A 15826-nucleotide genomic window follows, 5' to 3' on the forward strand; every position below is an offset into this window, starting at 1 on the left:
CCCTTGGCATCAACCGAAAAGATAAGATGTTTGTGTATATCTACCCCCATGTTACTTGAGTGTATACTCCACATCACTGCAAAAAAGAAGCAGTTTATTTTAATTTCTTATTTTATAAATAAAAATAATGTGGCTAATGTGTATTGAACACTTAGTATGTCAGATGCTGTGCTACTTGCTTCATTGGCTTTACTTCATTTAACCTTTACAGCATCTCTATGGAGGTATTTCTATTATCCCCACTCTACAGATCAGGAAACTGAGTCCTAGGGAAATTCAGTAACTTGTCCAAAGTCCAAAGCAAGTGGCATAGTTGGGATTCAAAACCAGGACCCCAAAGCCTACTATGCACTCAATCGTTTTTTAATTATACATATATTCAATTATATATCTACACATATATTCAATGATAGTAATTATAAAATATTTAATTTTTAAGTTGGCTAATATATGATGTAATTGTACAACTGCATATTTATTTCTATTGTATAGAAATGAATACTGATAATGCTAAAAGGGATCTAACTTTTCTTACAACTCCAAAAGCCTATGATTTTAACACTGTAGCTAAAAATTAATTTATGTGTGACCCAGTTCACATAAAAGAATCTCTATAGATGTGTGAATCTGAAGGTCTTCTCTGGCCACCATTCACTGTACCATGAATTAAAATCAATTCCAACATAGGCTTAGCGGTTGAGAGCTGTGCTTGCCTTCAAAGTGAACCTGTGTGTGCATATGCTGTGTGGCATCGCTTTGTCAGAGAAGCAATAAAAATGATTGGGACACATGAAAACGTGCCCCTCAGAGGAAAATCATTACTAACCATGGTCATCCTGCACTGACATTCCTACCTTTTAAAAGGTGGCAGGTCAATTGAGATGAAAAACTCTTCAACTCTGTTTAAATCAGCCGTCCCCAACATTTTGGGCACCAGAGACCAGTTTCGTGGAAGACAATCAATTTTTCTACGGACGGGTGGCAGGTAGGGGCAATGGTTCAGGTGGTAATGCCAGCGATGGGGAGTGGCAGATCGCTGCTCACCTCCGGCTGTGCGGCCCGGTTCCTAAGGCCCAGGGGTTGGGGACCCCTGGTTTAAATGGTCAAATTGGTTTTGTCTCCAAACACAATCCACACTGTCCCTTTTCAAAGGTTTCATGATAAGACACAAGAAATTCAAGACTTCCTTAATATATAAAAATATTAAATTGCTCAAATGTCTTGACGTAAGAGCTTCACTGAAATTAGTTTTCAGATATTAGGAGTCACATCTAAAATTTCCTGTCTGCATCACCTGCCCTGATAGAGATTTTAATCTAGCACTAGGCTTTCTAATGTACAGTAATAGTTTCACAGTTAGTCTGAGGCAAAAAGAGTCTTTTTTCTCAAAAAGAGTCATGTACCAAAATGTTCACTGCAGCTCTATTTACAATAGCCAGGACGTGGAAGCAACCTAAGTGTCCATCGACAGATGAATGGATAAAGAAGATGTGGCACATGTATACAATGGAATATCACTCAGCCATAAAATAAAAAAAATAAAAAAAGAAAAAAAGAAAATCTTAAAGTACTGGGAAGCCGCCATGTCCCTAGTGGCAATTACAAATTTTCCAAAATTTAAGTTTTGCTTAAAAACTTTGAATTGTATCACTGGCAACAAATACTGTCAGTTGATTTTCTTGACATGACAGGCTCACTTGGTTCATTTTTTTTAAATGTCTAATAAACATCCAAGTCTACATAACCATAGTTTGTCAATAGTTCTTTCAGGTAAAAATGGGTTCCCATGGGAAAAAAAGAGGCTAGTTCAGCTGTCAACATTGCACACATGCTTTTCCTTGAAATGACTGTGTGTACTTCCTACGTTGTCCCACGAAATATCAAAAAGATATATACTCAGGGTCAAGATTTAATAAAATTAAAGGAGTTCTTAGGTTCAACTAGCATATTTTTCACCAGACTGTGTGGCAGCGAAGTAAACACTGACTAATAACAAGCGCTGTTGGATGCCACTGGCTGCTTCACGCTCAGGTGCCAGCAGTTTCAGCCGCTGCTTTTGCATCATCAATGTAAATGCCCATCCAAGTGACAATGGTCATCATGAAAAGAGCATTGACCAGAAAGGGGTCCATGGACCACATTTCAAGACTGTAGGGCTAAGCTATTTTGATTCCATTGGATGCATATAAAGAGTGATCTAATAAATTTACATTAAAATTTTAACATTTACAATTCATCAAAAATTACTACTATCGTACTTTGGGCATTAATGCAAAACAAAATTGCACACATCAGTTTAAAAATGTGTCACAGAGTCCTTAGGCTTTCAAAGCTCTTTTAGGGAAGATGTGAGTCAAAATTTTTGCACCTCATTCCTGAACCCAGGCAAGAAAGTATAGCAAATGGAGTCACGTTTACTTTGCTCTTACCTGATTTTATCTCGATGATAGTTTTCCAACAAAAAAATTCACTGGAGGGTTCAGAAATATTAAAGTGTCTTTGTCTTCAACTCTCCATAAATTCCTGATCTGTTAAAATTAAAAATAGCACATTAAAATTATTTGAAGCCATAGTAAATCCCATAACACTACTGCCTTAATACAATTCTTATTTTCATACATTATGCACAGTTAAGCACCCACATTTTACTTAGATGAAATCACAGTGTACAGAACGATTCTCGAATTGTAGAAATTTTTAAAAATTAAGCAAAGGATAAAGAAAATAATGCTACCAAGAGACATATACTGTTGACACTGTCTTATTTTCTCCCAGCCTTTTTCTCTATGTGTGCACATATTTTACATGGACACACACACAGACTCACAATTAGTATTGTGTGCCTATGTTTGTTTCCGTTTTTTTCCTTTTCTTCAAGTTTAAGGTATTTTTCCACCTGTTTAAATGCAATAGCCACATTCATCATCCGAAGTGACACAATTTCAATAAAATTTTACTTTCAATGTTTAGTAATTATCAAAATCTGAGATACATTAGTTACTGTTTTGATCAAGTATGTACCAACAATAGTGTAATATATTTACTATTATTGACTATATCCACTTTTATTGACTATTATTCACAATAGTCACAAAAGATGTTTTTGTTCAAAGCTAAGAAAAATGCCATCTCCAAAGATCATTTGCTTCTTATACTTACTTTTTCTTATGTTTTTAACCTAAAAATATTTCATGCTTGTGAATTTTATCTTTTACCAATAAATGCTATTCTTGGTTCAATTCCATTCTATTTGTCTTATTTTTTAGTAAACCCAAGGTTACCACTGCCACCCCTTTCATTTTGTAATGAATGTTTTTCATCATTTAATTAAAACTTTTGTAGGGATTATAAATAATATTATATATACATGTGTGTTAGATTTTGTTTCTTAACTTTGAGAAATTTTGTCTTTTCATTTGAAATTTTAACTCATCTAGTTTTGATTACTGAAACATTTGTTTTTACTTTCATATTTATTTTTTGCTGACATTTTAAAGAATTTTTTTAATTTTAATTTTTTATTGAGATATAGTTGATTTACAATGTTTCAGGTGTACAGCAAAGTGATGCAGTTATATATATTTATATTGATATATATGTATTCTTTTTCAGATTCTTTTCCATTATAGGTTATTACAATCTGACTTTTTCCCACCTTTTTCTGCATGAATTGTGCTTTGTTCCTGCGTCTCCCTCATACAAGACCCCTATGTGCTCTTACCACCTGGCTCTTTTCCTCCCCCCTCATCCCTACTTCTCCCTCAGCTCCCAGGTTATTACACAAAACAACTGTTACGTTTTATGTCTTTTCTTTTAAAAATGGTATTTGTATTGGCATTAAACTCTTCCACAAATACTTAAAAGTATTTATTCTAAATTCTATACCTAAAAGTTTTTGCGACTCACTGCCATTTCTTTTATAGCATGAAGTGTCCATCCTTGAACTCAAATCTCTCTCATCGACCTGGTGACAGATATTAAGCAATTTTTTTCAAGGTAGAAAAAAGAATCGTACAGCTTGGAGCACTTGAACATGAATTATGTGTCTGGGTATAAAATTTGGGAGTCAACGTCTTTTTCCCTCAAAACTGTCTTCTGATCTTTGATATTATAGGAGAAAAGACCTAAAGCACCTTGATTTTTTACAAGTCATTTCTTTTTCTCCTTACATGCATATAAAATACTTTTTGTTTAACTTTTTAATAAGTTATTTGCCAAAATATGTTAACAGCCTGGTTTTTCCTAACCAGTTTTGGTCATATCTAATCATTTTGCACTTTTCTTCAGAAATACTTCTTGACAATAATCTCTAGACTTTATAATCACATCTGCTTTCTCTCACCATTTTCAACCCTTCACCACTTACTCTGTATTATGGGCAGTTGCTCTCCAAATCAGCAATAAAGTTTTCAAAAGCACACTTTTAATTTTTCTCATGTGCACTGCTGTGGTCTGAATGTTTGTGTCCCCCCAGATTCACGTGTTGAAACCTAACCCCCGACGTGCTGGTCCTTTGAGGTGGAACGTTTGGGAGATAAGTCGTGAGGGTGAAGCCCTCCTGGGCGACATTAGTGCCCTGATAAAAGAGACACCCTGTCCCCCACTGCCAGGGCTCCCACACCCCTTCCTCCATGTGAGGACACATCGTCTTTGAACCAGACACTGCGGGTGACCTGAGCATGGACTTCCCAGGCTCCAGACCTGTGAGAAATGAAGTTCTGTGGTTGATGAGGCACCCCGTCTATGGTATTCTGTGACAGGAGCCCGAACAGATTAAGACATGCACCTTGAATATTAATCTTGCTATTAAGATTTTAGATTCATACAAACCTTTTCCTCTCCTAACTTCTTTATACTTTATGCAATTGCTTTTTCATTTCAGCTTCTTCTCTTAAGCTTTCTGCTGTAGTTTCACAGTGTTCATGTGTAATTGAATTTTAGTGAAGATGCCAAAGGATATAAACATTTTTTCTTCTGACTCACTCTTCCTTTTACTTACTGATATTTTATATATAGATGTAGACATATATACACACATTTATATAGGAATATATTTACACATCCCTTCTCAACACTAGGTACATATATATGTGTACATACACACACAAACACACATAACATATAAGAAATTCACTCAAGACTCAGAAGACTTAACCTCCTATCTTTTACGGAGTTTTAATTTTTATCTACAACAGTGTTATTTAAAAGAGATGATTTTCCTCCAGTAAGTCAGCACTATGATCCATCAGAATGAACATTTTCTTTCTTCCTTTTTGTTTCACAGAATTCAAGTGCCAGCAGAACAAATAAAAGAGAAAATATACATCACCTAAACACCATCCTCTTCTTCTATAAAGTTGCCTTTACAAGCAAGCAATTAATAAAATATTTATTTGAGATCCCCTGAGTATTAAGCTATGCAAAATCCTACTGACAATCAAACAAGGTTCCAATCCTCAAAAGCAGTTGAACTTTCATGATGCTGTATAACATTTGTTCTGGATTTCATCCTTAGTGTTCAGCTGTTTCAAAGCCAGAATTATTCTTTTTTCTGGTATAATTTCTCTCCCTTCCCTCCAAAAATACAATGATATAGGAAGCAATACGGAATTCTGAGGTGTTAATCATGGAACGAAATTTCTATTCCTGGAACACTTGTTGCCAAAAAAAGCAGATAATACATGCCCCTTGTTCACACATGTGAAAAAGTAAACAAGTAACTCATGGATATATTTTTTGGTTTGAGATAAATGACATTGTAATAAATAGAGACAGTATACTAATTTCCATATCCTTGGGATTATTTTGTTGAATATAAGAATCACTCAATATCTGACTCTATTCATTAATTTTTTTTCTCATTTCTCCTTTTCATATTCTCTTCTTTTAAAATGATGTTAAGTAGTAATTAGCGAAGTGGGTATGGGCCAGGGAGAGCAGAAGGAAGTTCACCAAGACATTAACAGACATTGCTTACTGGATAATAAGGTTACGAGTAATTTTCTATTATGCCTTTCTTGATTTCTTTCCCATTTGAAACAAAAAACACATCTTACTCTTTTAGTCAAAAGAAATTGTTCTAAATCATTTAAATTATATGCCTTCTGCTTCGTTGAGCACCATAACATACTTTCCCATGCAACAGAAATGCTGCTAGCCTAACTTCGCCATTGCATTTTGCTGCCATCCTGTCTCCAAGCATCCCCAATCCTCAGGCTGGCCTCCAGAGTCCTTGGGTGAGCATGGGACCCATCCACGCCACACAGTGACAAGACCAAGGCTGTGTGGACATGGAAAGTCAAGAAGAACCATTGGTCAGGATGAGTGTTTGGAGCCTTAAGACCACCAACCAAACTCAGCTCAACAAGGGCTTTCTACAGACACGGGGTCCTGCAGGAGGGTTCTCTCTTAGACAAATTTTCCAGAGTCCTCAACTTGCCCTGCAGGAACTCTAAATCAATATTCAATTGCTTATGACTTTCTGTTTTCAATGAACATGTATCTCAACCGGATGGCTGAATGGTCTTTTGTACATTGGGAAATCATTATCGGGGGTGTTCCTGTCAGCTCCTTGAAAGACATGTACTTAAATATTGAGTAAGTGTATGGTCTACATCGTGTCAGACCCCCAAACACCCAGTGGGAGAGATTATTAAGCAGATTAGAACAAATATCTAAAAATTTTCCATGGTCACTTTAACTAAATCACAGCCAGGTAAGAATAAAAATACATAACCATATCCAAGAAGAGTTAGAAGTCTCACACACACACACAAAGTATGCTCTGAAACTATATGTTTACCCACATAGATCTGGCATGCAGCATGTTCAAGAAACAGTGAAATTTTTGAGAGGCTAAATTCTTCACTTTTTAGAAGTAGTTGAACAGCTTCAAGAAGTTAGACACCCTTCAATACACCAAAAATGCAACTTTCAAATGACTTGACAGAATAACTACATATAAAAGAAGAATGTGATTAATTATTTTTATGTCTAAAACCAGGAAGGAAAAGAAGCATTGTCAGTAGTGGCAAAACACCTACCATTTAACAGGCAGAATGCTCTACACCAAACATCCTGCTAAGAATCTCTATAAACGCTCTTATTGACCAGGAACGTAGGTGTCATGATCTCTAGTCTATGGACAAGGAAATTTCGTCTCAGAGAGTGTTATACTCAGGATCCCCCAGGCAGTGATGGTAGAGTGGAGATCAGAATCCAGGCATGCCACCCTCCAGAACCAATGTTCTTTCTAAGGTCTGACCACCTCACCAGTGAGGGATTTAGGATTACAAATACAAGTGGGATTTTTTTTTTCCTAATCCCATTGTGTTACACATTTTTAAAATATTCATGTATGTCCAACGTTGATCATAACAAAAGATGTGAAATGACCGGCATAATTATGTCAATACAGACCAGGGTGGCTGATGGAGGACTCCAGGTCCTCTTCATTTTTACGTTACACAGAGACATCTACAGATGGAACGAGATCTCACCACATCCACGCCGAAAGGAATTCTTAATGTCCTGGCCCGTGTGGATGCTTTCAATCATTTGAAACCGGCTTTTGTTCATTGCCAAAATGTCTGCACGCATTTGTTTCTAAATCACAGAAAGATTGTGAAGGAAGTTAAATAGAAAATTAAGAAAGAAACAAAACACAACAGCCTCTATACTGTTGACCTTGATTGAGAACAAATTATTTATCTGTGAGCTAACATCATCCCAGCCCTCCTTCCAGCACAGTTTTTCTTTGTTTGGTGCGCTCTGCTCAGCTCCAACAATGGGAAATTGGTAGGAAGATAATTAGATCTTCTTTGTAAAAACGACCTAGCCATAGCAACTTTAAAACCACCTGCATCTTTTCAGCAAATGAAATAATACATAAATATAAATGTTTCATGCTGTTATCAAACATTGATAATGAAGGTTTTAATATTTATTGTTACCTTTGGCCAAAGCCCGAGTTCACTCTTGAGCAGGAGAGACACAGAGAGGTGAGGATTGCCTTTGGGTACCACTGATTGGGATGCTATCAGTATTAGAGGATCCCCGTGGAAAAGGGGGCCTGGCCACAGCACTCTTAATCCTCTTAACATTCCTTTCTCTGCATCCATGTGTAATCAGCTTTCTCTCAAATTCTAATAGATTCTTCTTCTTCTTCTTTAATATCGGGCTCTGTGCTTCTTCCCAATCAGGGATATTTAAATGATCCTAGACTCTTCTGTAGTCCACAGAAGGGGTTTTCCTGGCTATGCCCTGGAGATTCCATTGTCCCAACGTTCGGAATGACTCCAGGCAAAATGGTTTTCTCTGAACATCAAAGTATTTTGAGCAGTTACCCAGATACCTTATGAATGTGAAGTTCAAGTGTTTCTATCTGCACTTCTCCTCCGCCGCTGGTAATTGAAGCAAGGTCGGGGTGGAGAGTCTCAGCCATGGTTGGATGGAGTGCAGACCTAGCCATTAGATAGAGGGGTGTACTTCGTGCCAGGAGGCATTCTGGAAGCTTCACCTTGCAGGCATTAAGGTGCCTAGTCCTCACAACTACCTTACAAGGTAGGTACACATCATTATGTCCATTTTAGAGATGGTAAAACTGAGGCCTGGAGTCATTAGGAAACTTCCTCAAAGGTCACATAACTCATAAATGGCAGAGCTGGGGCTTGAACCCAGGCAGTCAGGCTGCAGAACCAGAGCCCTCAGGCATGTCCTATGCCGCCCTGGCCCCAGCAAGGAGCCAGGGGGAAAGGAAGCTCCCCATCTCGTTTGAACCTCGGGGTAAAAACCCACTCCCACCTACTTACTACAATTCTTTATCTGTCACCTCAGAGAGAAGAGCCGCACAGCACACCTGAGCTGCACCTGCTGCCCGCAGACCCTCCGCCCTAAATTCAAGTCACCGAAGTGAACTCCCAACAGCAACCCTCGAGCTCACATCCAGGCAAATGAATGGATTTTGGTCTTCACTCTCCTCTCCGGCCTTAGGCCGCCCCGGTCGTTCATGCTCTTTTCAAGCATCTTTCATATTAAACTCTGTTTCCAAGCAACACTTCCCGCCCAGCACCCTCCTCATCCCGGGAAGCTCGCCCTCCCCCCGCCTCCCTGACAGCCCCACGGTCTCCACCACCCACTTCTTGTCTCCTATTAGGACTATTAAGGTCCACACCCTACTAACTGGTAAGCAGGGAAGAAACATCTTTTTCTTCTTAGTCTTTCTCTCACAGCACCTTCCTTTTGTTACTTGGGTCCTCTCCCCTCTCTCTCCGCGCTCAATAACAATGAAAAAGAAAAAGAAGGGCATGCATTCCAGCCACAAAGCAGGAACCATATTTCCAACCGTATTTTGCACTATGAAATTCACCTTTTTGAAATACTGCCTCAATTTATTTTCAAAAAATATTTTCCTTTAAAGTAATGCTTATAGTTCTTTGACACAGGTGGAATTGCAAAGGATGATGTAGTGTCATGATAGCTGCTGTTATACCCTGATGGGGTTTGATTTACAGACACTATCATGATAGAAAAAAATATCTGTCACAGTGACATCGATTGGTGTTTTGACTGGGGAGGTTAAACCATCGAGGGGTGCTGTCAGGAGGGAAAATGTAGGGAAAGTCCTCCTTGTTTGATAGCTTCTAGCCTGGAGAGCCATTCCAGACAGAGATTTGTAAATAAAAACAGAATGTGGCACTCATTGAAATCATGTTCCATAGGGTCTCATCAGACATCCTACCAGCAGGCTGGCCATCCAACTCAGTTTAGTATCAGGGGCTTTATTTCCAACCCTCCTCCCACTACTGAATTAGAAAGCTGTGAACTCATTGACAGATCGAATTATTCAAAACAACTGCAATTGTGTGTATGACAATCTCAGTTATTCAGGAGTTTCCAGTTTTGTGAGATGTTTTGTCTTCAAATGTCTTGTTTCACTGTCGACTAGATACTAAAATCTTTTTCTTTATGCATCGATGGGGCCAACGGGGGAAAGGAAGAAAATTCAATTTAGTCCAAAGTCATTACACCCAGAGACTGTCAAGACATTGAAGAGACCTTAGAAATTATTTAGTACACCACCTAATGTTGAAAATGAAGAAAGTAAATACCAGAGTAAAGAGACTTTCCAGGGCTTCCCTGGTGGCTCAGTGGTTGAGAATCTGCCTGCCAATGCAGGGGACACGGGTTCAAGCCCTGGTCTGGGAAGATCCCACATGCCGCGGAGCAACTAGGCCCGTGAGCCACAATTACTGAGACTGCGCGTCTGGAGCCTGTGCTCCGCAACAAGAGAGGCCGCGATAGTGAGAGGCCCGCGCACCGCGATGAAGAGTGGACCCCGCTTGCCACAACTAGAGAAAGCCCTCGCACAGAAACGAAGACCCAACACAGCCATAAATTAAAAAATAAATTTAAAAAAAAGAGAGACTTTCCAAAAACACATATCTCATTAGTGATAAAACCAATTAATAATTATGGAAACCAACCTCCGCAAAGAGTATTTTCTTCTAGACATAAAACGGTACTTATTAGAAGCTCTTCTTAATAATGACTGTTGAAGATTTTTAAAAATCTAAAATGAGGATGACGATCTTATTTTTCTATGTGACTCTGAAGTTACCAATTGACACAACTGTCGCAAATATCAGTTAGATAAACATTCTGGAATCACATCAACCAATGTTTTTCCTTGTTCTCCTTTCTGTATTTCTCTTTAGAGCCTAGAAATTATGTACGTGAAACAAAATAGTCTGTAAATAATATCTTCTTAATTTCTTAAATCTGCCCCTTCACTTTGACATATCAGGGGGAGGAGTTTTAAAGGGACAAAGGAAGAGAAATGAAGATCGAGGGACTCAGACCCACCCCAGTAAATGCAGAAGGTACAACCCCAGACCTGTTATATTCTCCTCTCCGGCCAGGTAATTCACCCCCAATACATGGTCCATTCCCTCCCTTTGCGACCTCCAGGACCACCCATCAAACCTCAGCTTCCTCCTTCCTTTGGGCTTCTCCAGCCTGTGGACCACCTGTGAATAGACAGCACTTTGAGGTCCTCGAACACAGACAAAACAATCAGTTGAGGAGCTCATTTTGTCACTTTTAAACCAACTGTATGGCATTTTCTAGGCACAAAGCAAGAATTTTAATTCCTCATCCTCTTTCCCCTGTCGTCCCTCAGAATAGAGTTGTAGCCTGTTGAAAGGAAAAGTGTGGAAGAATGAACTTGATGTGTGATAAGAAATGATCATCCAGATAAACAGGGTTGTGCTTCCTTTATCTCCTTTGATACGAAGATAACTCCGTTATTCATGTCTCAAATGACTCAAAGATATATTGGATTACTCGGCTTCCTTATTGGCCAATCAACACCACATAGGTTGAGTGAGGGACCACCCTCCCCCCTCTGCCCTTGGGATTTCATCAAAGAGGCCACCCTGAAGTTTCCGGCCGCTGCATCAGTGATGTGAAACTCATCTATCACTGACCACCGTCAACATCTCTTATCCACCCTCCCAAGATACCCATCCCCCCAACCCTGCCTGCACTCATAGATGCTTAAGTTTCTTGACACACAAAAATACAAATAGCATAAAATATATTAATGAATCCCACAATCTTGCAGTCTTTGATCCATGTCTTAAAAGAATACAGTAATAACACCATGACACTGTAATATAGAGAAGTTTTTTGTTTTAGACAGGATATAACAGCTATTTACTTTTATTTACCTCAACTTTTTCCATTTCTTGAAGGGAACCATTCTGTTTTACTGTAAACCTGCTAAAAATTCAAGTGTGTTTAAAGCACTTGCATTTTCAGATTTAATATTAGGGGAAAAAAACCTAAGACAGTTATTGGATTTTCACTGTTCTGATTGTCTTATAATTCTCCTTCTTTGTAAAAATGTACTTTTAAATATATTTTAAAAAATACCATTTTTTAAAATGACTAGAAGTATTTCAACATAAAGACTTACTTTCTAACTCAAAGCTGGATTTTTTTTTCCTTGAGTTTCAGAGAAATAATCTCCTTATGGATGTGAATTGTCTGGTTTTTATTCGTTTAAAAAATTATATATTAATGAAAGAAGAAAATGCCACTAAAATATTTTATGTAAATTTTCTGAATGTGACCTTTTGAGATTTTTTCCCAATATTTTCATGTTTAGAATATTTTTTAACTTGCAACATAAAGATTTTTTTCCCCAGAGTCAAGATATTGACTAAGATATAATTATGGCACTAGAATACAGTTTCTTTAGAATTAATTCCTGGAGGGTTAAGAAATTTCTCTCCCATCCCCACCCAAGAATCTTTTACAAATCTCTTCAAACCTTTTACAAATATGCCCTGCATATAAATATAACCTTTAAGATAATATGAGTAGTAAAAAAAGATAAAAGTTATATGAAGTCTCCAGTTTTTCAATCAATATATTGAAGCTATAGTATGTTTACAGACTGCTTTTCACTTTGGGGAGACCCAGAAGAGAATCTGTATCTATTGTCAGGGAAATAGACAAAACAACAAGAGTTTCAGCTACTGGGCACCAATTAGAGAATAATGGGAAAACTTGTATGCAGCTAAAAACCTTCTGGGACTACTTGCTTTTAATTGACAGTAACCGTTTTGAAACACACTCTTTACAGGTTCTGTACGGAGGTCATTTATTTTTTGGAAGTTTGAGTTTTTTTTCATTCACAGGGTCCAATCATAATCACTCATTCATTCATTCAATCAGCAAATTTTTTTTTTTAGCATCTACTATGGGCCAGGTGCAGGATATATAGAAAGAAAAATTACAGCCTCTGGCCTCCCTGAGCTTATAGTTAAGAGATGACACAGAGTGGAAATCAATGATCTGTGCATGTCAGATAAAGGTTATAATGTGGGCACATTCCATGTGCAATAGACACGGGGGTCGGTACCTAAGAAATGAACACCTGGGTGTCAGATGCTGTGCTTAGCATCAGGATTACAAAGATGAAGAAGAAAACAAAAGTCCACCACGATGTGACAACTGCCGTAGCAAAGAAGTGCAGAGATGCCCTATTAACACAGAGAAGGAGGCCTGGCTCAAAGGAGGGGAGGTACACTAAGACATTGCCAGGACGTTCAAATATACCTGAAGTATCAATACTTGCATTTACAGATTTAATATTTGGGGAACAAACTTAAGACACGAGTTGAATTTCCACTGCTTTAATTCTCTCGCAATTTGCCTTCTTCGTAAGCATACACTTTGTTTTGAGCCAGGATGCCTAGAAAACAGAAGGTCTTCTGGCTTGGGAGAGGGGAGAGCCACATCTGGGAAGTGAAGGGTTTTGCGTGGCTGGAACTCAGGGGATCCCTGACGGAAAAGATCAGACCTGGGGAGGAAGTTGGAGCTAAGTCCCAGCTTTGAACGCCAACCTGAGTAATTCGGGTTCCATCCCACAGACCATGGGAGCCACCGAAGGTTGTAGGAGGGGGAAAGGTGTGGTCAGGCTTGCATTTTTAGAAAGATCACCCAGCAGTTGTGAGGGGCTTGCCCTGGGTCTGACTCAGACCCCACACACAGGGGTCAAATGGGGCTCAGTCCAGCCCCATGTTTTAGGACACACCCTCACCACGGGCAGGAGCAAGAGAAAGGTACCAGCGCACAGTCGGGCTGGCTGCGGTCCCGCGCTCACCTGGAAGCCTCCTTCTCCCAAGAGCCCTTCTGCCTTTGCAGTCCCTCCTCTCCACCCTCTGGGGACACGGTCCTTGTCCCAATCCCGCAGCTTTTCTGCCTTCAGGCTTGGCCTTTTTGGCCTCAGCTGCTGCTTTCTTTCTCTAAGAGACCCTATGTCTCAGATCCACGGATCAGATCCTGCCCACGGTTCCCCATCACTGCACCCTAAGAGTGTCAACTGAGGCCCCGTCCGGTTTTCTTCTCCCCAGGTCCCAAGTCCCCCTCCCTTCTGGACCCTCGTCCACTGGTCCGGGCTCACGACTCCTGCCCCTACCTGTCGTTGCTGCCCCGTCCGTGTCCAGAGGAGAATGCTCCCCCCAAATGGCCACCGGCAGAAATGACCCTCTAGTCCCAGCCCTAGTGTCCCAATAGGGCCTCCATCCTCTCCAATTCCACGTCTGTCTGAATCAAGTCTTTACCTTTTGAGCCCTTTTTTCTAACCTTGATCACACTATATCCCCCGCGCTGGCTTCCCAGACCCAAAGCCTACAAGGCTATACTTGAACTAAAGGATCCGGGCAGAGCAAGGACCCAGCTTTGGTCTCCCTCTTTTCTCTCACTCGGTCTCTGAGATTGAGGACCTTCTCAGGCCTGCCGGAGTAGATAGCTTCATAACGGCCGGGTGATAACAGGGGTTCCCACCCTGGGTGGATTCACTACCGGGAACTGGGCGATGCCCTTTATGGCCATTGTTTCTTTTATCCTCAAAGCAACTGTGTGTCAGAAGCATCACAAGCAACATGTTACAAAGGAGCTACCAGGGTTCAGAGAGATGAAACAAATTTGCCATTGTGAGAAGTGACAACGTCGCTGAAGCCCACAGCCCTTTACCAACAAGCCATGTGGCACAGGCTGTGTCCCCGGGGCTGCATGACCCCAACCAGCACTGCTCTGGGTGCCCCTTCTAATCAGCCTGCAGCATCCTGAGTACACCCAGGAGCCGCAGAGGAAAGGTTGGTGTTGGTCTGAAATTCCCCGAAGGAGCCGGGGACACAGCCAGATGGATGTTTCCGTGCAGCCCTTCTAGACTCGTTAATTCATAAAGGGGCTGGAACCCAGAAGACACAGCTTTTTTCCAGAGGGTTTTTTTTTTCACCACTAGTGGCTGACAGTCTCTGATGTAAATGATACAGTACCTGGGTCTCCCCTCTGCTGCTCTCCCGGTGGGGTCCAGGTTATGTAAGTGCCTTACCACGAGGCCTTTCACTTTCAGGAATAAAACTATCTTGGATTTAAGACAGACTCTTTTCACCATTAAAAAAAAAAAAAATGAAATAATGCCACTTGCAGCAACATGGATGGACCTAGAGATTATCATACTAAGTGAAGTAAGTCAGACAGAGAAAGACAAATATCATATGACATTGCTTGTAAGTAGAATCTTAAAAAATGATGAAATGAACTTATTTACAAAATAGAAACAGACTCACAGACGTAGAAAACAAATTTATGGTTACCAAAGGGGAAAGGGGCAGGAAGGGATAAATTAGAAGTTTGGGAGTAACATATGCACACTACTATATATAAAATAGATAATCAACAAGGACCTATTGTATAGCACAGGGAACTCTACTCAATATTTTGTAATAACCTATAAGGGAAAAGAATCTGAAAAGGAATATATATATATGTGTGTGTGTATATATACACATATACTACCAACTGAGAGTACTGTAGAAATTTAATGAGTTGACATAGGACAAGTGCTTGGAACCATGGCTGGTACATATCTATCTATCTGAATCACTGTGCTGTACACCTGAAACTAACACAATATTGTAAATCAACTCTACTTCAATAAAAATTTTTAAAGAAGGAAAGTAATCCATTTCAATACAACAGTTAAGAAATATAGAAACAAATAAATGAGCACTAAATAAGCAACAACAAGAAAAAAGACAGGCTCTCTTCGCACAAATCCCACCAATGAAAAACCACCTGAAGCAACTTCCAAATGTGGTAGACATTATTTTTTTTAGAAAATTTAAGGTGAGGAAGATACGTCTGCAATCTCGCTGACTCCACTCTCAACCCGTGTCGGCCTGTTCTGCTTTCTCTTGTTCTAAAAGGCCCTGAGAATTTAGGAGGTGTCACATTGCACTGGACAGAGGCC

This window comes from Balaenoptera acutorostrata, chromosome 1 (genome assembly GCF_949987535.1).
Source record: "Balaenoptera acutorostrata chromosome 1, mBalAcu1.1, whole genome shotgun sequence".
Lineage (NCBI taxonomy): Eukaryota > Metazoa > Chordata > Mammalia > Artiodactyla > Balaenopteridae > Balaenoptera > Balaenoptera acutorostrata.